This window comes from Convolutriloba macropyga, chromosome 7, assembly GCF_964194025.1.
Source record: "Convolutriloba macropyga chromosome 7, txConMacr16.3, whole genome shotgun sequence".
Classification (NCBI taxonomy): domain Eukaryota; kingdom Metazoa; phylum Xenacoelomorpha; order Acoela; family Convolutidae; genus Convolutriloba; species Convolutriloba macropyga.
In genome coordinates, this window is record NC_134474.1 from 46,569,699 (window position 1) to 46,595,561 (window position 25,863).

The 25,863-nt window shown below is 32.8% G+C and overlaps 1 protein-coding gene across 1 annotated transcript in view; it reads right to left on the reverse strand.

Moving 5' to 3' along the window:
• LOC142342916 (chloride channel protein C-like) overlaps positions 1–16,584 on the reverse strand; it is a 200,357-nt gene extending 183,773 nt beyond the window's left edge. The window contains exon 1 of the mRNA XM_075394591.1: positions 15,669–16,584. The gene's annotated coding sequence lies outside the window, so the exon portion shown is untranslated. The remainder of the gene's footprint in view (positions 1–15,668) is intronic.
• Between the last annotated feature and the right edge of the window lie 9,279 nt (positions 16,585–25,863).

A 25,863-nucleotide genomic window follows, 5' to 3' on the forward strand; every position in this document is an offset into this window, starting at 1 on the left:
TTTCAAACTAATGTCATTTTTTATTGCATAGTTTGTATACAAATGCAGTGCACTATACATTAACTGCGCTCACTTTTTATGACTTTTAATAATTTTTACAGACTTAAAAATGCCATAATTACAACACAATACAAGGTATTGAATGTAAAGTTTATAAGAGATTCAATTTTTGTGTTTAAGCTAATATATACATCATTGTTCTAGTATAAAACGCTTAGTTCAAAATTCGTTTCAATATTGCTCAATTATAAGAGAACCGTCAAAAAATTATAAGATCATTATCATTCATCGCAGCATTGCTTGAGTATTCTGTCAACAGCCTCTCAAAGTTTGTTCAAACTTTTTACAAAAAGGGGAAAACTACTGAAAAATGTTATTTTGAAACTAAAACCCAACGATGTCAGCCAATCCAACATACTATAAAGGCTTTCGGCGCAGTAAACTTGATTATTTTATGAAATAATAGATAATTTTGATTGAAAGGCAATCTAAATTTAAAAACATATCAATCGATCGTTCAAAAATTGTATTTGTAGATAAAATCGTAGTCGTTTCTATTGCCAGTGGACAACTTGGAGGGGTTTCAAAATTTGAGTATAATGGAATTGGAAACGAGGAAATGGAACTTTATAGTAGCTGAAACGAAGAAATGGAACTTTATAGTAGCGCAACTTTTTGTCACGCCAATTTATGTTGCTCATTATCTTTTCCATGGGTACAATTGTCTCCTGGACAAAGTCAGGAAAATTTCACCCCGATCAATTTTATTGAAAAATTGTTTTGCCAAGTTTTCAAAAATAAGCATTAACTATTTTTTTAAGTTATATTTTGAGTTGTTTGATTTTTGTGTGATTACTTTGACATTGATTTTAGTGCATTTTTTGAACAATAAAACTGAGAAAAAAAACAGCAGAATTCACAAGCAAGCAAACAATTTTAGTGCTTCTTAAGAAATTTTTTGTTATTTTTGCATAGATCTCAAGCCCAATTAAAAATTAAAGTCAGCAAGGCCAGCTAAGTTCCAAATTTTAGTTCCCTTTTGTCAATTTCGCTGATCCAATGACTTAATTTACTTGCAAAGTCTACGGGTTGTAATGAGAATGACATTATCGCTATAGATTAAAAATAACAAACTTCTTTGTTACTGCTTAAGTAAATATCTTGGATTTCAAGAAGGTATTATATAGAGTGTTTATAGTTTAGCAAAGTTGAAGGAACTTGAAAACTTTTATTTTTTTAATTTTTGATATAAGGCGGCATATCGTAGTTTGATGAATGGAACTCAGAAACGTCTCTTCTTTTCAAGAGTGATTTAGTGGAATGATGGATTGATTTAGTGGAATGATTGTTTCAGCCCAAATATGCTTTGTCAGCCCCTTTGTTTAAATTTGCCGGAAGCGCAAAGCAGAAAACTACTGACACAATCTTCTCAAAATCCAAAGCGGGAGTTTTACTTCCGCTTCCGATGAGAGTATTCTGGAAAAACTTTGCCAGTTTTTCTAAATAATTTAACTCAAAAGTTTCGCTAACATTTGTCAAAATTACGTGCAGTGGACTAGCAGCAATAGCAAAGCCAGTCATATTCTCATCAATTTTGTGTTTAATCCAAAAAATGAGCATTGAATTGGAACTCTATTTTAAACAAGTTTTCGCCTTTTATGTTTTCTTCTAGGCAAATTACAGAGCAGATCTTTTGAAAGAACTCAAATTTTTGTGGATCACACCATTGTGCAAAAGAGACTCAATGAAATTTTACAACAATTTAAAGTGAAAAGCTCATAGTTTTTCTAATTTCAAGCCTGTGTTTGCAGAAAAATATTTGCAAAACTTTGAATTCTGCCTAGATTCGCTGTTAATTTAGTGTCATGGCTTAGTTTCGCTGATCACAGCCCAAATAGTTCTCTAATGAGTCCCGAGTAAATCTATTGAGTATTTTCTGATTGAAAATCGAAAGTTTATAGCTGTTACACCTTTCAAAAAAATTGTTTTCAAAAAACACTAGATTTTTGAGCTTAGAAGCCTTTTTATCTTATTTCCGTCCTAGTGTAGCTTAGTTTCAACAAAAGGAGTTCGAATTTCCTTTGAAAAAACATTGAGTGTGCAATGCAGTTTCATGTCTTATGTAGTGGTGTTCTTGGCTTTGACCAAATGTCTGCACCAATTTGAGATTTTTTGTTGTCTTTTCATCTTATTACAATAATAACAGTTCAAGTATCACATTGAAAGCGTTGGTTTATCGTCTATTGTTTTTATTGATTAGTTTATCGTTTTAACGCCTTCGACAGGGTTTTTTTGTAGTCGGATCACATATTCTGGATAATGACAGAACTCAATGAGTGGCTTCTTATGGTTGTTATTTGAAAGATAATGTTAATTGATTTCAATAGATAACTAATGGTTAGATCTGCTGCTATTGTAAATTTGTTTTACCGTGACGTTTTTTTGAAAAACTATAGATATTGAAATTTGCTCGCAATTTTTTGTTTTTGTTATTTGAATTTGTCTCTTGATTTTTTCCGTAGTCTCGATGATGGCAGGTCTAATTGGCTCTCTAATGCGGCATTATTTTATTCTTTAAGTTGTTTCAGGTTAAACAGATTTTGTGTATGCCAATTTTTTGGAACAGCATATGACTTATTGAAAACTTTCTTTCTCTTCCTCATTTGGCAGACAAGTGATTCAACAATTTGGAAGAGCGGGATATTAGTGAACCTCCTTATTATTCGTTAAAACAGAAATGTAATGCAAAAAATACAGGTGGAAAAATTAGCCTTTCGCGCAAAATCAGGAGCATGCTTCTGAAGGTATTCCGTATATGCACGAAAATTTTCAATCGCTTGATTTCCGGCATAGTTAAAAAACTCTTGTATAAGATAACATATAAAAAGTTAAGCTTTACGGATACTCATACCCACCGAATTTTATGAACTTATAAAAAATACTTATCTAAAGTAATACTGCATCAGTGTCTGCCCTTATTGCACCTAGCTGCCTAGCACCCTTGTTGCAGTTATTGGCATAAAATTTCGAGCATTCAAATATAGAGTAAAATATGATAGTTTAAAAAATCCTGAGAGAAACCCATCAGAAATTTTTGTTGCAAAAAAAAACAGTTAGTGCACGGTAACATTTCTCTAGGCAATAAAAATTTTCTGCCATGTCATACAAAAGCAAAATTTGAGTAAGCAAATTGTTTAAAAAAACTAGCGGTTATTTACATTTTTGGCTCTAACTCGATTGATTTAATTTTTTCCGCAAATAAAAAATTTTTTTCCAAAAGAAGAACTAAGTCTTTCGTTGTTTATGTCAACTAGCTCATTATAAGCCGCTTCCTGATGGAAATTACTGCCATTAATAAGGTTTATAAATTGTACAATTTTCAACTATTATTAATATTTCCATATCCAAAAACCTAGAGAAATAGAAAAAATGGTGCCATCTGAAAAATTTATCACCTAATGATATTCGATATTCCTGGTAGAGTGCTTCTAATTTCTTACTGACCTGAATTCTTGAATATAATGACCAAAAAATAAGTGGTAAAAACCTTCATGGAGCAAGGCCACCTTCAACTTTCAACACTTAGCCGCTGTTTTTTTAAAGTTTTTGGCAACATTTAAGTGTAATTTGAGTAGAGAGCAAAAATCAACTTGGCGGAATTTGTTTCAAATTAAAGAGTGACGTTTACAATCTAATATTTCCAAACACAGAATACCCCTATCGCAGATATAGCAGAATGGGAGGGCCCAACTGGGGGAGGGGTGGGGAGAGGGGGCTGAAGTTGTAAAAGATCTTGGCCAGATTAACAGGGAGCATAATGAAACGAATACTCACTGCCAACCAGCCGGCGACAAAGTATAAAATTGTGGAAACATAAGTGTTATTATTTACAAGGCAAGCTAAGTTCGAAACAAACTATAACATAGTAGAAAAAAGGCAACATTGTTAAGACTCCGTTAGCCACTTTTTCTCAGCTAGCTTTTCAGAACCGCTCAAATCGAAAGTGATAACGCCAAAACATTTCATTCATACATGAGCTTGAACTGTGTCTTAAACCATGCATTTGAATACCCAAATGCCAGCATTAGAAAACCCACTATTTCCAACTAAAAACCCGACAGGCCGACGATAATAGGAAATAACTCAAGGAAAAAACCCGTAAAAGAGGGTAGAAACTTTTAAATTAAAAAAAATGAACGTAAAAATTCTGTAAAAATGAAGATAACTCAATGACAGAAACCAACCCAAATCAAAAATTCGGCGGTTTGAGCCAATTGAAGGTTGAACATTGAGAAAATAGGGATAATAAAGTCTTGGGAAAGCGTGACTTAAATTCTTTCGTTTGCGTCTCTGAAGTAATAAAACATTTGACGTGCGAGCAAACCTCAAAAGCGAGACAAAAGCATGCAGAAAAAATATACACTATACAAACTACACTTGACGGAGAGAAAGAATTCCCCCTTTTATGCCGGAAAAGGAAATTGGTCGCTTTTCATTCCCGGTTTCGAAAGGAAGTTTTGAAAGGGGCTCAACTCAAAGCCTTCTTATAAGGCAAAGTAGTCAGGGTATGAAAAGTACGAGCGAAAGTGCAGAAGAGTGTAAAATCTAAACGAACCCAAAAAGCAAACTTGTAACTTAGCAAAAAGCAAAGAGCGCATATAAGTTGAAATTCAATTTCATTTTTGCTTAATCTCGATTTTAGCTCTTGCGTGCCGCGCTGGTTGTTATAGAGCCTCTCAGGGTAATATTTCCAGCAGTGGTGGGTATAGGAGCTAAGTTACTTTCAAATGAAATTTGCCCAAAACTATTTGCGTCATTAAAATTTGAGCCGGAGAATAGAGGAGCAGGGTGAATGTGGAACATTTCATTTACCTTATTTACGGCTTATTGTAATTCTCCCAGGCAAAACTAAACCCTCTTATGAAAATATAAGATTCAATTGCATGGCGATAAATCAACCGCTGTTCAAATTGGAATAACGTTTCATTCTGCTTCACCATAGCAGTTGTGCACAGTGCATTTGTGCACGCGGGTAGCAGGAGTTTAAACTCTTAAAAGGGGGACAGGAAGCGTGAACAAATTTATATTTATTTGAAGGAGAGTTGGTAACCCAATAAATAAAACAAAAGCTCCCTTACACCAAAGTGATAAAAGCGGGTTCAACAATTTAAACAAGGGTAAATATTTGAGACAATTTTCCACAAGAAACAAATTTACTACATGTTCTAATAAAACCTACGCAAGAAATTACAACTGCGCAAAATAACTCAAATTGTTGTTCCTTTTCATTTTGATCACCTGAAAAGAAAACTCTTTCCTTTTAGTTATGAGTCCTAATTGGCACAAAAATCTTATCTTTGACTAAAAAGTGTTTCTTGCTTCCGCAAAAATGTGTGCTTTAATTGGGAAAAAAGTTACAACTCCTCTCAAAAAAGTATGGTCTATTTTTCTTATCAGGAACGAGGCGAAAACAATCGTATCTAATTCTAGTATACTCAGCTGTGTTAGAGTATACTAAGTTGCATTAGAGTACACATTCTAGTAAACTAAGTTCTAGTATACTAAGTTGTGTTAGTGTATAGATTCTAGTAGGTAAGTTGTGATCACAAGATGAAGATTGAAGTGACAGCTCAATATTAAAAAAGCATAGTAAGACTCCCGCAGTGTGGACTAGTTGGTTCAGTTTTTGACAAAATTGAAAAGATACCTTACTGCTTAACATTCTGAAGAACTGTATCAGCATTCAACAAAAAATTGAAAGTGACTTGAGGGACTTGCTCAATAATTTTTGACAGAGAGAACAGAAAAAGCTGAGCTTCCGATCACCAGTCTTTCTATTTTGAATAAAAATCCAATTTTGAAATCAAAATTGAATCATTGTATTTTCGACAGTCAACGGTACAACTTTCAATAATTCAGAAAAATTGATAAATTCAAACTCTTCAAAGCTTGAATAAGCAAAAAATACATACTCCATGAATACTCACGATGAGTGTTCGTTACAGTTTTTCACGCCGCATAATCCGGTAAAAATTGTTCATTGTTTTTGAGATAATTACAACACGTTTTCTACACAAGAAAAATTGCTCTCAGAACGATTAATAATTCTCCGTATTCACAACCCCAAAGAAATAACATTTGGCCAACAATAGAAGTCACAGAAAACTACTTTGTGGTTCTTATTAAAATCAATTTTTCAAAAATCAAACTAAGGTGAACATGAGTAATTGGGTAATTTATAGCGATGTTTTTAACAAACAAAATTTATTTCATTGCAATTACAGCAGTGCAATAACAACTTCCGCTACTGAGTGCTGATCATGATCAGACTACTTTCTTCTGGCCACTTATTTTCCCACTGTCTACAACAGTACTATGCGAAAAGAGTGGTACACAAAAAATAGTCCTATCTCAGATAAGAGTATTATTAGTTGAGCGCTAAAGCGTTATTTCATCGATAAGTAATGTAACTGTTGTATATTAATTTTATACATATCAACCAATTTCACCGATTATCTGTTGTCTCAAATTGTATTAATCCAATTAGAAAAAATTCATCGCAGTAGTACAGGTAAAAACACAAGTGAAGTAGAAATGGAACAGAAATTTGAGGCGATAAAGTTTTTCAATCATTTATAATCTTAAGAGGCACCATAAACGTCTTTGGTCTTGGATATGGTTGCCAATATTCCAAAGCTGACGCAAATGGCTTGCGCATGGATGCTGTGATATATCTTTTTTGGTCATACCAGCTTCTTAAAAGCAATCACTTTTGTCAAAAAAAAGTTATTTTAATCTTAAAGTGTCAGCTATTAATTTTAATCCAGTCATTACATGTAACAAACTTATAATTATATCTTCTACGAACTTCATTAACCAAGTTCTAATTAAATTGCTTCACAAGTAAAGTTCACCACCATAAGACAATAAGTATTGAGCTAAGAATGTGAACTTTAGAAATACGAACGTCTAGATCAGATGGCGGGATTTGTTAATGGTTAATAAGTTGGTAATTGTAGACAATTCCAGGGATGAATTTGGAACAAGGTCACAATAAACTGATTCCCATATGTTTCGTGTAAACAAAAATGATACAAAACATGGTTGAAATCATTTTTGTATAAACATTCACCTCACAGCCTTTCTTTGGCCTCTATTTTACGTATAGTTTTTGCAAACCATTTATATTTGGTGGCATAAAAAGTGTATTAAATGGAGTAATGATGCAATAAAAATGTTACAAGTGCATAAAAATTACACAAAACACCTGTTTTTGATTGGTACGTTTTATCAAGGAGCGAACAAGAGGAAATGCATTTTGATTCTTCCTCCAAATATTCTATTCGATTGATGTCATTAAGAGAGAAGTTCGCATTTATAAGGTTGCCCAGAAAGAAACATTTCTAGTGTACATTATAATTGAACATAGCTCAGAAATGAGTACCTAAAAGCGTAGTTCAAATTTTACAAATATATTTCAACTACAGAAAATTTACTAGAAGCTACAATGGCAGTAAAGAAATTTGTTTACGTTAATACTTCGTTTATCATTGCCCAGCTGAAAAACAGATTAAATTTTTCTGCGCAATAATGTACAATATTTCGTGGAAGATTAAGTTCAAAGTTTCTAAGAAAGAAATTTTCCCATAAAATCTTTCCATCAAAGTGTTAAAGGTCCCGATAGTTGCTCAGTAGGTCAAAAATTGTTAAAAGCAACAGATAAAACTACCAGTCTGGTACCCATTCAATTATGTTCGCGGTACATGTCGCTCAAACAGAAAAGGTGTTATTTATTGTCAAATATTCGGAAACATCAACTCAAATCAGAAGAGTTAAATTTTGGGTTTGCGCAATTAAATATAAGTAAATCAATTTCAACAAATATTTGTGCGCAATTTGCATCGTTGAAGTTACGAAACATAAACTCTCTTTCTGCTATCTAAACGTTGTGTACAAATTTCTAATGATCGCAACCAAAAGTCAATACAAAAATTGTTTTTTGTAATTCTTGAACCCAATTAATTTGCTTGATAAAAAAAGCTGAATATTTTTGTTTATGTAGTATTCAAACGGTTTCGGGATTTTTCTTTTCCTTCAGCAGCTTAATCTCTCGCACTAGATCTGAAAAAAAAACTTGGCAGAAATTTTAAACAGGTAAAAAAAATCGTTGAAAAGAAGATCAACAAAGAGTGAATGACAGATCGCATTGCCTGATCTACGTCTCAGAAAACAACATTAACAACTCCTTTGCGCAAATTCGTTTTTGTTATACAAATTCAAGAAGTCCATGCCATAGAAAAATTGTCAATGCGGAAAAAATTCTATCTATAATTCCTTTTGTCCGGTACTGATCTTGCAATAGATTTGATCACACCATATTTGATAATACCACTCATTTGTCTTCTGAAAATAAATTCCACACTTCCTAAATATTGCAAGAGTAATAAAATTACGAAGGCAGTATTTTCAAAACCATTTAAAAATAGTTTTTTAAAACAAAATTAAAAAAAGCCGATTTACATAAAAGGCATTATACAAGCAGTGAACTATACAAGGTATTATACAATTAATCAAGCGGTGCAAACCATAATATTTTATACCTCGTTGTACAAGTTTGTTATGATTGCCAAAATAATTCTAAAAAAACACAAAAAGGGGGCTTCGAGCGTGAACGGTCTTCGTTTTTTTTTCATTTCTTATATCATGAAAAATTTGTTAATACAAAAAGAATCCCTGCAACTACAGTTCATTTACGTTTCCTCTTCAAACGATTTTCTAAGAGACTCCCACGATTTATTTGCGACCACTACGCTTTATTGAATGATCAGCCAATACTGTCAATTACTAAACAACTTATACAATAAGCGTTATAGTCGTAATTTTTCAGAATACACGAAGTCATTGATCGAGGATTTCAAAGAAAAAAATTGTTTTCTTTGAAATTTGAAATTTTGAGAAAACTCATTTCTGTTGAGGAATAACTTGATACACCGCAAGTCATTTATGAAAATTTTTACTTGTTTTTTTTTACTTCCTGTTGTACCGTCACCAAACTTCTACGCACAAAAATTTTGAACAACAAAATGCCTTATATTGTCCTTTTAACGTCCCAAGGCAGCGCAAATGACAGTTTTTGCGTGTATGTGTTTAATTCAAATGTTCTACGCAAATCAAACAAATACATTATGAAGATCTTTAAGTCTTTAGTTGATTTTTTTTTCTTGTTACTTTTGTTTGACTCACCAAACGATTTGACAATCACATTTTTCTAAAAATCCCAAAAATATAAACCAAAACAACTTCATATGAAACTGCTTAGTGTGAAAAAAGAAGCAACTTTTAAAAAAATTCAAAAAATAGTTCCGTTATTACTCCGCAAACATCGTTTTTCGATGGTTATTTGTTACCATCAACTCATACAAAATGGTTATGTTAGGGAGTCTAAGCATGCACTACTGTGAAAAATGACCAGCACTGCTTCGAACCAGCATCTCTTACTTGCAAGCCTAGTTTGCTCCCCATATTCATCAACTGGTCTTAAGCTCTCAAAATTGGGTATCTCTTATTTTCATGTTCTTTCTTGCTCCTCAAGACTTTTTTTCCCTAGTCAAGAATACGTTCAACAAGAAGAACTTCTTGTCAAGCTTATCTCACACACAATTTATCATAGGTTGTTCTCTCTCAACCTTCTACAAGTTAAATGTTTTCTGGTTTTAATAATTTTTTGCTTTGCCAAGTCATCTTGACTACAATGTAGAGCGACATAAATCAATCATTATTTATGTCCAAAAAAATAAGTGGCGGCAAAAAATAATAACGTGGATTATTTTTCTTTGTAAATAATGAAGAAAAAAACATGTAAACAATTTTGGTCCATCTTAACTCTCAATCACCAATCAGGATCTAATATCATAAGAAAAAAGTAAAGCTGCTGTTGTGTATCCTGACGTAAAAAAATATTCCAAAACATGTCACAGTTTTATTACATATGGCATAAATTTTAATAAATTTGAAGCCTTTTAATAGGTCCATCACTGAACGTTGATTTATTTGCATACCAAAGCTATCCAAGACGTCTTTGCTTCCCTATCTCCAGCTTAGAGTTGTTTTAAGAGCTGAAAGTGCTTATTTTGGCTGTAGATGTTTTTATCGTTGAACCTTTAAAGAGTTGCTAATTGTATCATCTACCTTTCTGAAATGAAGAATCTCATTTTTTAACCTTTACCAGTAGGAAAACTTACCACTACCCGTCTACAATATTTTAACAGAGGCTGCAACCTCAGCTTTTTTGATAATTCTAATATTTTTTCTCTTCTTTAAGGTTGCATCTCTGGCTACAATTACTTTGTTGCGTTCTCAAAGTCATAGAACAAAATTTGACGCAATTTTCAGAATAAAGGTAATTCACACCACCCCGTAATGACAAAATAGTTGACCGTTGTAATTATAAATAAGAAATAAGTGACCACAAATCCTTCATAATTGACGAGAAAATACAAAGTGAGACCACTATTAGAACCAAAAAATGTAAATATCTCTCATGAAAAGATAGAAAAATATGAACGAAATTTTAATTAAGAGCAGCGCAAGTACCTAAGATATAAAACGTAAAGAGACTAACGAAGGACGAATTCCTCTCAAACGATACGCGGTGCAATTAAATTCCAGTGTTCTAGCCTAGATAAATTTGTGAGAACATCAGACAAATGTGGGCTTCGCACCCGCGACCTCCGGTGTCCTAGCCTCATACCCTTCACTACTTGCCTATAAGGCCCTGTATCACGCTAAAATCGCTTTCACGTTAATAACAAATTTTACTCTGGAGCGAGCGCAATTGAGATCCCTCAAAAATGATAAAAATGAAGCGTGAAAAAGTAAATTGGGAGCTCACTGAATGGTCAAGAACAGAAGAGCAAAAATGGTCAAGCAAAAAATTTGCACAACACGCGTTTACAATAATTGCTTCAAACTTCGTTCGAGGACAATTAAAAATCTCTTTGACTCATCGAAATTTTGGTGGTCTGATCTGGTTCCTAGGTTCACGTGAAGAACGGTTTTCGCATCAGCGTCGCATAGATTTGATCATGTTTATGTTGAAGAAAACAAAATTAATGGGAGAGACACGAGTTTCAGTTTCGATGAAATTGGCCTTCTGATCATGAAATATGCAACAAAATTAAAAGGGACTGCAAACTGTACTCCTTTTTGTTGCAAATGTTCAGAAACAAATGCCAAAAATTAACAGCCTCCGTTGTTTAAGACAATTTAAATCAATTATTTTAATACTTGTTTAAAAAACATTATTGATTTAATGTGAACATTTTGTGTTCTTCAGATTGAATTCTTAAATATTAATTTTGCTTCTAATTCACTGCAATTTCAGGTAAAAGTTGCAAAAGATTATAGAAAGGCTGCGATGTGGTAGTAAAGAACTAACTGTAGATTATAGTTATCGCACTTCTTGGCAAGGATTTTACTTAGAGTGATCACTTCAAAACAGTTGGCTGTTTTAGGTTAAAACAGAGAATTCGGTTTACACTAAACATTTCAGCCTGAACTAAAAAAATTACAAACATTTAGCAGTGAATGAGGTAGCTTTTTCACTTCCAATAACTTCTATCAATAACTTCTCAATTTCTGTCAAAACTCGATCCTCCATTAAACTCAATTTTGTTGGTTAAGTTTCTGTGGGATATTTCAAGGATAGCGAATGTCATAAAAATGTTTACCTTATTTGATAAGTGCAAATGGAATGATAAAATAAAACGTCCTAAGTTTGGCAAAAGCAAAAGTCAGATAATCATATTACTGGACAGTTTTGAGTACTTCAACAAAATTTTATGGCTTTAAAAAACAAGTGGGATTAGGAAGAGCTGTACATCGCAGCGTAAGCCTTCCAACAAAAAAAATAACCATTTTTTTCAGTTTAACAACAAGTAACTAAAACAAGTAATTCTATTTATTTCCGAGATATGGAACAATTTGAAATATCTTTTCGAGGATCTATTCAATTTTTCAAAATTTTTAAAACAAAAAGCTAGCAGACGAATTACCAGAATATAACTGCAGGAGATTTGTAGGCTTTTAGCATCAAAATTTCAATGAAAAGAATAAAAACTTACAAAACAAAGCAAAAAACTTGTCTATCACGTGTGATATCTTTCAATAATTTACACTAATAAATGAAAAGCTCACACCAATTAACTTTCAATTAGATTGATTTAAGCGATCCCAACGCCTCTATTTAAAGTATGAAAAAATATGTTGAGGGAGATGAGAGCTCATTTTGATAAAGAGTTGGTGACCTTTGAGCAAAACTTATTGAATTGCAGCAAAACACTCGCTTCGGTAAGAGTGAAAATTGACCTCATGCACAGAATTCAGTCCAAATAATTAAAGAAAGAATTAACAAACATTTGAAGTCAGCGTGGAGTTATAATCGTAACAAAAAATTTTGACGACACAATCTGCTGACAAAAAACCTAGGCGGACAAATAGAGAATTACAAAAAGAGAACTGGATCAGATAATGACATGATGATCTATATCTCTTGACTAAGCTTCCCAGCGAACGTACAAATTTGGTTCGTAGCTTAGAGATGCCAAAAAATTTGCCAAAACTGCTGAAAAAAAACAGAAGAAAGACAAAGTAACAAAAAAACTTCAGACAATGAGACAAGTATCTACACGTTAGAAAATTTGAACATATAAGACTGATCAAAAGTAGAATTTAAAGAATAATTACTATATAAAACACTTAAGCAAAAAACGATTTTTTTTAAAAAAAATGAAAGCATGATTCCAAATTGCTGCTAGAAAATATAACTGTTCCAAAAAACGAATGCTCTGAATTTCAAACAATTCATTAGCTACCAGCTCATACCACTGAACGTATTATATAATGAGATTAATTATTATTATTGACATTAAGAGATAGCCCAACAATAAGTACGGGCAGCTCCACTGAAAAACAATGTGATCTGGCATTAATGAGACTATATGATAGACAAACAAAAAGAGCTACAAAGAATGGTAAAATTCAAATAGTAATTGAAAACAAAATGTGCAAAAGTCATAAAAAAAATTAGTTGCCCGTTGAGGTATCCAAATAATCAGTCTATGAACCGCTAAAACAGAACTTTTACTTGTAATATTCAGATGACATTCAGGAAAAATGGCCAAAACATAGGTCAAAGTGCCTCACGCGACCAAAAAACGCTCTCGTGAAACAAAAAATACTCGGTCAAACAATTTCATCACTCTAAATAAAAATCAGGAACAAAAAATTCAGGCAAAAATAGCCCTTTTTTCGCTCTCCTTACTACTTGCTACTATTACTGCTGACTTCAATCATCACTTCAATTTGACTTTGTTCGCGCCATCTTGCCTTCAAAATGGTTTGAACAGATCTAAAGAAAAAGTCATCGCCCCAATACATTTCAAATTCTTTGAGCTGTAAAAACCAGGAGAATTCCGATAATAGCTGCACGTGGCTCTCTATCGCAGCAAAATAAAGTAAAATTTGAATAATTTTAAGCAACATTGAGCCTCGTTTTCTTCTCATGAGAAATCAAACATTGAAAGTGTCTTTCCACAATCGATATAGTTTTTCGAGCGCTTCTCAATGATACCACTGTTGTATCTCTCAGCAAAAGAGACCGGCCAAAATTTACTAACCAAAACCAGGGTAGCATAAAGATCTCAGCCATCAAATAAATCTAGAGTTGGGAACAACCCTAGTCGAAAAATAATGGATAATTTGTAAATATTTATAAATTTTTTGAAAATAATGGATAATTTATAAAGATTTATAAATTGGTAGATTATAATAAAAAAATTTATTAAAATTTATAAATTTTTCATCTACGATTTTCAGTGTTTTCTACGAGTTTTTCTTAACTCACGCAAAGGCCTTTTGCATTTCACTTGTATCTGAAGCCATTCGAAAAATTTTTAAAATTTTTGAAAATAATGCATAATTTATAAATATTTACAAACTTATTAAAATACTGATCATGATGATCATGCTGATCCTACTGATCATGCTGATCTTACTGAAACTACTGACACTACTGGTTCTACTGATACTACTGATACTACTGATACCGCTGATACTACTGATACTGCTGACACTACTGATACTGCTGATACTACTGATACTACTGATACTGCTGATACTGCTGATACTACTGATACTGCTGATACTAATGATACTGCTGATACTGCTGATACTACTGATACTGCTGATACTACTGATACTGCTGGTACTGCTGATGCTACTATTCAAATGACTATGTGACGAACTTTCTTACAATCTAAAATCTTGCCAAGGGTGGGATTTTTTGTCAGGGAGCAAAATTTTTGGCTGATTTCTCATTAGTAGTTTGATTTGAAACTTTCAAGACGAATTTAAACCTATTTTTTGTTCCTGTTCCTAATGAGTTATCTTTCGTTTGACGTGATATATATTTTGTAACTGATCATTTTAAGACGATACATTACTGTTGATCTACTTCAAGTATATAGAATTTCAATTTAATTCTTGGTTTCACTCAGCAGTCTTTAAAAAGTTTAGTTTGAATGGAAAATGCTGTTTAAAACATTTTGATTCCATTTTTTTATGGAACCAAAGTTGAGCACAGTCAAGGGTAATTTTAAAACAAACTTGTAGACTTCTTGCAGTACACAATAAAGTAGGTTTGGTTTTCTAACTTCAATAGATAATTTACAAACTGTTTATAAATTTGGATGAAAATTGTCAAGTATTTTATAAACTAGAGGGAAAAATTAGCAAATTTTTATAAATTAATGCATAAATTTTGCAATACTTTACAAATTTTTGTAAAAATAATGCATTATTTTCGCAAATATTTACAATTCAGTTTATAAATTTTTATAAAATTTATATTAAGTTTTGACTGGGGAATTACGAAATAAGATAATAAAATAATTCGATTGAATTACCTTGTTTTCGTGATTTTTGATAAAGAATTCAATTTTAAAAATTCTCTTCGGTAACTGAAGATTGAATCCTGAACACAGTTTGATATTTGCGTCATTTGTTTAGTAATTTGCTATAAATTATTTTCAACATCTATGGGAAACAATTTTCTTTGTGAAAAAAGCCGAGAGCGGAATTCAAGTTGAAGCCTCAAAACAACTGAAAAATTTGAAGAAAGAAATGAGCGAAAAGAAACATCAGCAGAATACTGTTGTGTATTAGTAGATAAGAAACAACAAAATGCGCGTATTGAGCCATGAGGGGGGAATATTTCATTCACCTTGTAGGGACCTGAACAAGGCTAAAAATTGAGTTTGATCAAACGTGTTGCCTCAAATAGAACAAAGACCACTCCTAGCGTTAAAAGCTAATAACACACGCGTGTGGGGAAATAATTCCCAAGTTAATAGTCGTACCCGCTGTAAGTTCAAACTGAAACAATCTTACAACGACAAAAAATGAAGACTCCATATATATTGAACAGGAAAAAAGTTTGATAAATAGGGAAGGCCGAAATTGATCGGCTAGGATAGTCAACAATTTTATCCAGTTTTGACTGGCTAAGCTCAAGTTTGCCAAAATTTACTATCTTTTTTATCCAGTGAAGCTACTTTACATTTCGACCGTAAATTATGTGTTTCGTAAAGTATGTGTGATTACGTACTAACCTTGTTGAGAGAAGTTATCTTTTTCTGGCGCTCTGTAGTCATAAAGGTTGAATCGGTTTTTTCGGGGGGTCGTTGACAAGGGTTTGTTCGTTTCTGTTGAAGTGTAAATGGAGTTAGAACTATAATAACATCACCCAGTGATATTTTCATGGGCTCCCAATTTGCCCGTGTACCCTTTCATGATAAATGCTTTAATAGTTATGACGATCCGTATATGTTAACAGATTCGATAAGAATTTAATTCTAAAAACGAGTTTGGTATGAAAAAACGGGTTGAATAATGACGGAATAAGATATACAAAAAATGGGGAAAATAAGAGATAAAAAGGCAATTAGTAGTAAAATACTACAGATACGGTTCAAATTTAGGAAATAAGAATTAAGAATAAGTAAGCTTCAGTTAGCTTTTATATTCTCTATTCACTTAAGCGCTCTTTTTCGCTCTTTCTCCTTCTCCTTGGCCAAGTAGTATTTTAGGAATATATATTATATTTGCCATATATTTCAATCCGTTTTAGTATTTCTCTTCCTTGCCCCTTGAATTTTACTATGTTTGAAAGGGGAATAACGAAATAAGGCGATCGCAATCCTATTTACTTATGACTTGGGGGTTAAAATTTGGAGCCGTTATTTGGGTTTGACTGTTACGCGCGGCTTTTAAGAGAATAAAAGCATGAAATAATGACGGAAAAGAGTGAATGAATGGAAACAAGAGCCGTTTTGGTCGTGGCATAAATCACTGTATTGATGCTAGTTCTACTACTATTACCACCACAACCACTACAACTATTACTATATACTCACTATACTCCCTTTGAACGCTTTCTCAACACAAAAAAAGTAATTCACGTTCTATTTTGTGAGAAAATAATTCAAAAGTATCGCTCCTTTCTTACAAAAAAATTGCCAACCCACCATTTTTTATACCACTATATTGCCTATGTGAAAAACAGGAAAAATTCTATTGGATCTATTTAGTGTATATTTTTCCAACTCGTATTTTAATTTTAATTTTGGATTGGCCGCGTTTTGTGTAGCGGATAAAATCTGAACAAAATTTTGGACTTTTGCTAATTCCCTGCATTGATTTTGGTTTGCTGAAAAAGAATTAGAGCGCGCTGCAAAAACTGTACAATTAATTAATAAAAAATGCACACTCTTATTTTTATATAATGGTTTGAAACCGTATTATGGAACAAAGTAAGCTACACAGCAAACTCAAAATCCATCAGCAGAGCTTTAATGCTTAAGGCATCTTGTGGTCAAATGCGCTTAAGGACAGAGCACTAGAAAGCACGGAAAATTTGGATTATGAAAAGTCTCAAAAATATGAAATATAATTGGAACATAATAAATTTACCTTCAATCCAAAAACCACACACAGAAAAGTTTTCCAACATTTTTCTTAAATTGTTCCAATTAACAGAATGTCAGAAATTTACTGGCGAAATTGATTTCCCAATTTAAAAAAGCATGATTCTTGCGGTTTTGACATTTTAGAACTTGTGAAAACTCTCGGCCTTTTCTCAGTATTTTCCTCCTGGAAATCATAGAAAAACATGCAAGGTCCACTATGCTCTCTTTTATAAATGGTCTCAACCGCAAAAATATAGAGACAAAAATTTTCATAGTTCAACGAATGCTTTTTACTCTATTATTTCAATAGCTGAGCTATTTAATATGCGCTTCAGTACATGAGACATCCTGTGATAAAGCACGTTAAAACAAAACTAATAATCTATTAAAATAAAACTAACAAGGAGGCTCGGTTATGTGCGCTCGCACATTAAGTTCCGACCCCGCTCATCTACATTTTTCACTTAATTGTCTACCAAATGAGGAAGAGATAAAAAGATTAACATGTCAACATATCGTTCAACAAACTACTAAAGGAATAAAACAGACAACTCTAGAGGGCCTATGAGATCTGTGGCTACCATTATTTGACTACCAGAAAAGACGGCAATAAAAATCAATTAGTTACAAATATTAATTGCGACCAAAACTTTTTTTAAAAAAAATCAATTAGTTACAAATATTAATTGCGTTTTTTGAAAACCACTAATAACCAAATCAAAATGGCATTAAATAAAATTTATAATAAGAAGATTAACCGGTACTTTTTGGACCAAAATATGGGACTTTTCCTCAATGCGACTTGGCGAAAGGGGCAAAGATTATTAAAAAATTGCATTTTTTTAAAAAAGAATTAAATTCGAACTGATTAGAAACATCAAATGAAATCATTAAGGGAGTCTTTTGTACCTCAATTGAGAGCGACTGAGGCTTTTCATTATCCAGGATATGTCATACGACTACAGAAGAACGACAAATACAGGTAATAACGAAAAATTTGCACGAAAAATTATGCACGAAAACGATGTCCCCCCAATCAATTAAATGTTAATCTGATCACTCAAATTATTAAAAATCTTCGATTGCATTTTTTGCAGGTGACAACATTTGTAAATCAAATGACGCCTATTATTGTGATACTGTGAAAAGAAAACAAAAACATACAAAAAAGGGGCAAATATGCAAAAATCACGAAAACTGGTCTTATGAAAACTGGTAGTTCCAAAAAGAAAGACCATTTGAGGAAAATAAGACCGTAATGAAGAGTAAGTTGTACTTCACTAGATAAATGATGTGGATTGTGTATAGAGATGCTTAGCTACAATTTAACAGAAATAAAATTGGCAGATCTCAAAAATCGATCTCTTTTTCTATTAAAAAAAATTTCAAAATTCATAGCCAACAAAAGTTTTCGACTAAAAGAGTAGAAATTGGCTTGCAATTACTTGGAAAAGTAATTGCGACTGTTATTAATGAGACTAAAACATAAGACTATAAAATGGCATTAAATACAAGCTGAACTAATAAGTTTCACAAACAATTTTAAGAAACCACAGTTTTGAAGCCATTAAATTGTAAGATATTAACCGCGAGAATATAACATCTTCATTTGCGTCTCCCTGATTGCTTTATGGTCTTTTTGTAAAACGACAATCACAAAACGACAAAAAAAATGATCAACAAAAACTGAAAAGTATTTAAACTTCACAAAATTCTTCTGAAACAAATTGTCTAAGCTCTAAAGATATTATTTAAAACATTTAAACAACAGAAAAATTATTGTTTGATTCAACAAAACATTAAAAAGAGCTCTAAATAATAAGACCAATTTACAAAAAGGATACAACTTTGTAAATTACGAAAAAAAACGCAAACCAGAACAAAAGAGGATAAGTTGAATAATGCTATTACTCTTTTTTTTAGAAATTTAATTCGAAAGTCACAACAACCACTAGCTATTTATCGATATCAGTTAATAAATTCATTTGTTTATCTATAGTTGGCCACTGACATCTTTAATTACACAAAATTTGGCATATGACAACAAAAATTAACAACAAATGAAGGGCAAAAATAAAAAAGGAATCAAATCATTTGAATCAATCAATTGTAAAAAACTTCTGCAAGAGAACGGTGTCGCAGCCCTTCAACGGTGTCGCAGACCATATGTTGTGAAAACAAAAATATGTTCAGTTTCAAACGTTGTAAAGTTTTTTTCGGTTTGATTGTTAAATAATGTGACAATTTACAAAAAGAAACGAAAACAACAGCAAAAATGGGCAATTATGAACAATAAAATTTTGTATGAAAACTCAGAGTACTAAAAGCAAGAAAACCTTCAGCTAAGACAATCGACCAAAATTTAGTTAGTATTCTATAAGGAGGAAAGGTTGACATGTGCTTACTGAGAACAAGCAAAATGTTGACTAAAATAATAAAAAAAAACTGACAAGTTCAAAAAATCACAAATTTCCTTAAGACAAGTCCATTCAATGACATAAGAGACATTAGGTAACAACCGAATGAACAAAAAAATTTGATTTGCATCTCTTGAGGATGAAATTTAGATCTTTGAGTGAATAAACTTAAAAATCAGACTGCCAAAAGAATAACAATTGAAGGCAAAAGACAGGAAATTAGTTAAATTTTACTAAACTCTTCCTCAAAGCCATAAAACTCTTTGCTTCGCTGAAAACAAACTGTATCTACATTCGGCCCTAAGTTTATGTATATTGGAGCTGTCATTAATGGAGCCGCGAATAAAAAAGATTGTCAGTAATTAACATTAAAAAAACAAAAGCAAAATATTTTGAAAAAAGGCAGCATCAAAATAAAAACCAAAGTCCCTGATTCTAAGCATCCATGATATTATCGAACCTCTCCCTGATTTTGTTGCGCACCCAGCCAACCGTCCAAGTGTTCCAAGTGTTTTCGAATTGGACCATTTGTTGAGTGGAACTCTTCAAATATTAAAAAAAACAACGATGCATTTTGTATAATTCTCGAGTTAAATCGACAAAAAACGGCAAAATTTTAATTCCAGAAGACTTTCATACGTCGCCTAATTGCAACTAACGCACTTTTTGAGATTAGAGGGTCTTTGTTAAGGTTTCTAGGTCACCAAGTCTGGCAAACTTTAACAAAGTGGATCAAAAAAGCATATTTTGTGCCATTTTTGATGAAAAAAGTTTGAATTTTGAAAATTTTATCAATAATTTTAACCAAAAAAACTTCAATCAAACAATTCAGCAACTCTCTTCCACCTCTAACAGTAACAACAACACTCTGCCGTTAAAAATTTTAACTTTTTTGAATTATGATAGCCAAATTGTGCAAAAATTACTGAAAATGTGAACAAAAACAGTCGAATGTTCACAAAACTTTAAACCTCGATAACACCCTGTAAAAAACGAAAATCGAAAAAATCTTTTTAATTCCGTATTCTACGCTGGACGGGCTTTTTAATGATACCACTCACAATTATCTACGCTGAATATATCGATCGGCCAAAATTGATTGAACAAAAAAAACCCAGTTGATTATACAGTTCCTCCCTCCCCACTAAAGTGGGGGTCGGAACAATAATCTATTAAAATAAAACTAATAATCTGTTAAAAATTTTAACTTTTTTGAATTATGATAGCCAAATTGTGCAAAAATTACTGAAAATGTGAACAAAAACAGTCGAATGTTCACAAAACTTTAAACCTCGATAACACCCTATAAAAAACGAAAATCGAAAAAATCTTTTTAATTCCGTATTCTACGCTGGACGGGCTTTTTAATGATACCACTCACAATTATCTACGCTGAATATATCGATCGGCCAAAGTTGATTGAACAAAAAAAACCCAGTTGATTATACAGTTCCTCCCTCCCCACTAAAGTGGGGGTCGGAACAATAATCTATTAAAATAAAACTAATAATCTGTTAAAATAAAACTATTAAAATAAAACTAATAATCTTTCGATCCACAGCACACTCATGAAAAATCTCCACCAATTTTATAACTTGTTCCTCTCGTCTGATTGTCAAAAAGTTCTTTTGAAGCTTTTGACGACATTCATTTCTGAATAATAATTATCGATTTATGGCTCATGCCATTCGCGAGAGTACGAAATTTTAAAATTTTTCAAAACACTTGTTCTCAAAATTCTTGTCCCGGAAAGTAATGGAAAACATAGGACAATTTTCATTCTTTAAGGGAAAAAATGGTATCAGCTGAGACATTTATGACACAACAAACACTTTTTCTGAGAAATACAAGTTAAGTTGACCCAAACAATTTATCATTTTTACTGTCATTATCAAATCTAAAAAAGTACAATCAATCTTCGCAGTCCATTATCGACCGGTTCAATTATTTTCAAAAAACAAATTTATTTTCGTCGTAAACAAAATGTTTGATTTCTTTGTAATGATCAGCATACCAAAAACTGTGAAAGCAACAATTTAAAAAAGTATCGCATTTAAAACAAAAACCATTCCAGGCCGAGGAGATCTTTGTTTGGAGAGGTGTGTTATGAAACAGAACAGGCATCAAAAAATTAATTATTTTTTCCCTTAACACAATGAATGACAATAATAACAAACCGCAATGCACAATGGTCAGTCTTCTAGCACAACGCGGAGAACTCAGTAAACTTAATCGAGCTCTGAATTCAAAATTGCTGTATTAAATGTCGAAGAAGCGTCTGGTTTGATTAAAAAGCAGATATGTTAAATGGCACGGAGTTAAATATGGAGGCGCATAAAGCTCACACTCCTAGAAAAAAAAAAGAGAAAATGGGACATTTATTTAGAAAAATAACAACAATAAGTTAATAAATCAGTTGCCAAATCAAGTAACAAAATGAAAAAGTGATCTTCAAGAGTGGCATCTGTGGTTAGCTTATAGCAAACGTTTCAAGGATGACTATTTACCAGAAGTCAAATCCGAGACGTAATGGCTAAGCTTCTCCTGCTAGAAGTTGAATAACATGACAGCCATGTGAGAAACGTGTTGACATGCGGCATGTTCTTACATGAGAAAGACCGCACAAAAATTCAAGACAGAAAATGGAAGTTGTAAAGCGAAGCCTCACAGTAGCAACACAAAACCTGTAATCAGTAAAATTTCGGGTTGAAGTTTTTCAGTTGCAACATCAGTTGAAATTGCTTATGTACCTGCAAAATACACAGATTAAAAGGCACTTAATTTCCGACATGGAGAATTGTTCAGTTGTCTGTTATATAAATACCAATTTTATCTTACGGCGTTGTAGAAATTTTACTTAAAACATAAAACAAAGAGAACATGGCATCTTAGGTTGATTGCCAAACCAAACATTTCGGGTGCTCCAAGAAAAATGTTACGAATCACTTTGATTTCCCTCTTTTTACCTACGACATAGCAACAGGAAAAAAGTACAACAGTTGTTGTGGGAGGCTTTCAAGCATCTTGGTGACACAAACCATTTAAGCCTTTATCAAAAAATTACGGTATTTACTGGAAACACAAAAACTGCAAAAAACCATAATTTTACCGAAACGAGAGAAAAAAACATTTTTCACTGTTTTTTCAAAGTTATTTTGTTATGAATGTCTTTCTAACAGCCCTGATAAAACAGCGCTAATTGATTGATTCTTACCGTTTTGGCCACGCCTGCGTCTCAACAAAGTAATCTAATTTTTTAATCTCCAGTTTTCAAAAGGAGAATTTTCAACAAAACTGAGAGATACTTTTGTATCGTTTTGAAAAGACGGTGAATCAGTTGTTTTGTATGTGAATACCTCGACAAGCTTGCAAACAAACTCATTTTAAAAAAAACATCTTAAGAATAATGTTTGCGCTATAGACAAAATTTTGGTCAATAGGAACACAATTTTAGTGAGATAAAAGTGTTAGTTGGTTCCCTTGCTTTGGGGGTTTTGTGTGTATTTCATTATTGTTCTTGAAAACACAAAAACCAATGACAGTAATAGCTGAAAAAACGAATTGTTATACATCCGTTATGTTATTATCAACAGATAGAGTGAACCTGTTCCACTGATGCAACCAGAGTACTGGGAAGATGGTGTTGAGCATAGCCCAATCTACATTCTGACCAGAAGAGATTAGTAGATGACAAAAGTTCCAGACTGTAGGACGTATTCCAACCTTTATGGAGTCCGGGTCATCCGGTAGCATTGGATGTAACTGTCAGCTTTTGCTTGCAACCACGCCTTATCGCAAATGCGCCGAAGAAGTGTTGTTTTGACCTATCCGCTGCCCAGAACCGAATTTTTAAACAGTACGCCAAGAAATGCAGCCAAGTTGAATTTCTATTCATTCTTTTGGCGTTCGAGGCGTTTCGGGGATTTTCACAGACAGTTCACAAGACCCTCAAACGAATCACCACTCTGGCTGATAAAAGAAGTTTGAAGCCTGCTGGTGTGTCTCTAGCATTCAGTAGGCTATCTCAATCAGTCTCTTTTTCAGCTATTTGTGGGTATCCAGTCATGCTGACCGCAAAAATGCAAGATTATAAGCAAATATGTAACGCTAGCATGCCTTCGAATCCCTATTTGTCCGTTAAAAGTCGAGTCTTCTTTGAAAGACATGTCATCTAATGAGCGGGGAAGTCAACATAAATGAGCTTTTGATGTCTCACCCAATGATTGGGGAGTCAAAATATTTGGTCTTATCGTGAAACTTTTTTTCTAAGAAGGTAGCGCGATTTGTTCCAACTGATTCAAATTGAACTGATAATATTATCAATGATCGGTTTTGAACCAAGATTTCATTTATTTACACTTTTTAAAATTTATAAGTGTACTTACTGTTGTTTTAACTGAGCACTAGTTTGAAACCTAAATGCAACATAAAAGCGGCGGACAAATACGAAAACCTTAAGCAATGGAGATAAACATATATTCATCCCAGGGCTACATGCATTATCTCTCGAGGTGATTGAAAACGGATACGACGTGGCATAGTAGGAACGGAGTATGGACAATAATTTAGATTCAATGGTTGTAAAAGTTAAATAATCTTTGATTTGCTCATCCTAATTCGTGCCTATAACAGACCTGACTTGAGCTACATCACCCCCCCCCCCCCCCCCCCAAAAAAAAAAAAACAAAGCTATGACATGGAGCCAAGTTAATAAAGAAGAGTTCAGCCTTTAAAATTAATGTCTATTTCTCGTTTGGCAGTTGTGCGTGTCTCGTATGGTGTATCATAATCCGCTAACACAGCTCAAAATAAACGGAGCAGAAGAATAAAGAAATTTATGCAAAGCAGAAGATTTCAAAACAACGCTACGCTCGCCTTCTCTCTTCTATCTCTTGTTGATCTGTGCAAGTTATTGTTCAAATGCAAATAAGGCAACGTCAAAGTGACCAAAAACATACACTGTCCCTCAAATAAGACACCAAATTTTGCTCAATTCAATTTCGCCGCCTTGAAAATTTTAGGTCACGCATTTCCCTCTTATCCACTTTATTTAGTTCAAAAATTTGCATGCTAGCTAAATGTATGTTCACGCGACCCACACATCAAATCATTACTGTTGTGGTCTGAGGGACTGAAGACTTATAAATCGACTCTTTTTCCGTCTTGAAGAACGAAATCCCAAACTATAGGTTATGTGACTCTGCTTGAAGTACATGAGACCTTCTGATGCTCATCTACAGCTGTGCAGAAGATCGATATGTCCAGCCAGAATTTCAGAATCCTTGCTAACATTGCTTAAAACTTTTGGCGTATTAATTTCGGGAAATGACTGTTTTCGTCACCTTCAAACATACACGTGCCTGTTGTAACCGTAGTTTTTCATTTTAATTAAACAGTTAATTAGAAAAATAACCAAAAGATTACACAAACTTGAATAAAAATTACGTACAAAATTTATTTTGAATCTATTTATTCTAATTTAAATCATGTTCAACGTAATATGATTTGAATCATTTATTAATAAGTTAATCGTTTAAATTAAACCATTAAAAATTTTACCCAAAAGATTGAACGCACTTGAAAAATGAATACAAAAATCATCCATTAATTCTAATTTAAATCACGAAATCGAATCGTCAAAATAATTAAATTTATTTTTGCTGTTTTGTAGCAGGAAAGCAAACTTGCGCGACCACTGTCTGACCAAATGATCTTAAAAAAACCAAGAGGGCGGTTTTCATAGTATATCGGTTGAGCATAGGGAAGCTAGCCACACAAACTAATAGATTGGAGTGAAGGTTCAAAACTGAGCAAATTGCCTTCAAACATTAATTTGTTTGTTTTCTACGCAGTTGCGCTGAACCATATTTTTAGAGATTAGTAGGTCCCTATAAAAATTTCTCCACAACAATGTTTTCGGGTCGCTGAATGGTTTATAAAAAATAAAGTGTAATCTAATTTTCAACTCATCAGCCTGGCAGATGGACTAGATAAAATTAGTTTAATCTGTATCAATTAAAGAGAAAGTTTAACAACTTAAGCTTGAGTTAATTTTTAGGTTATTCAATCAGCATCTTTAAATAAAAATGCTTCTACTGCATTTTTTATAGCATTATATCAGCAGAGAGATTTAAATCTTAGGGAAATGGAAAAATGAGAAGTTGTAGTTCTAGCAGTTTTTAGAAACGGAGATAAACAGTTTGTTAGCATTGAGCACATGAGAACACAATTGTATGCTTCCAAAATAATATAACCACTTTTTTGAATTGCTGTGAAAATTACTGACATTTTTAAGTGATCATTTTCTTTGAAAAAAAATTGGGGACTACAATAAAAAAAACAGAGAAATTTTGAATAAAAGTAAATTTTTCGCACTCCATGATGCTCTTTAATCAATGCTTTGGCTTAGAGTGATAGCAATC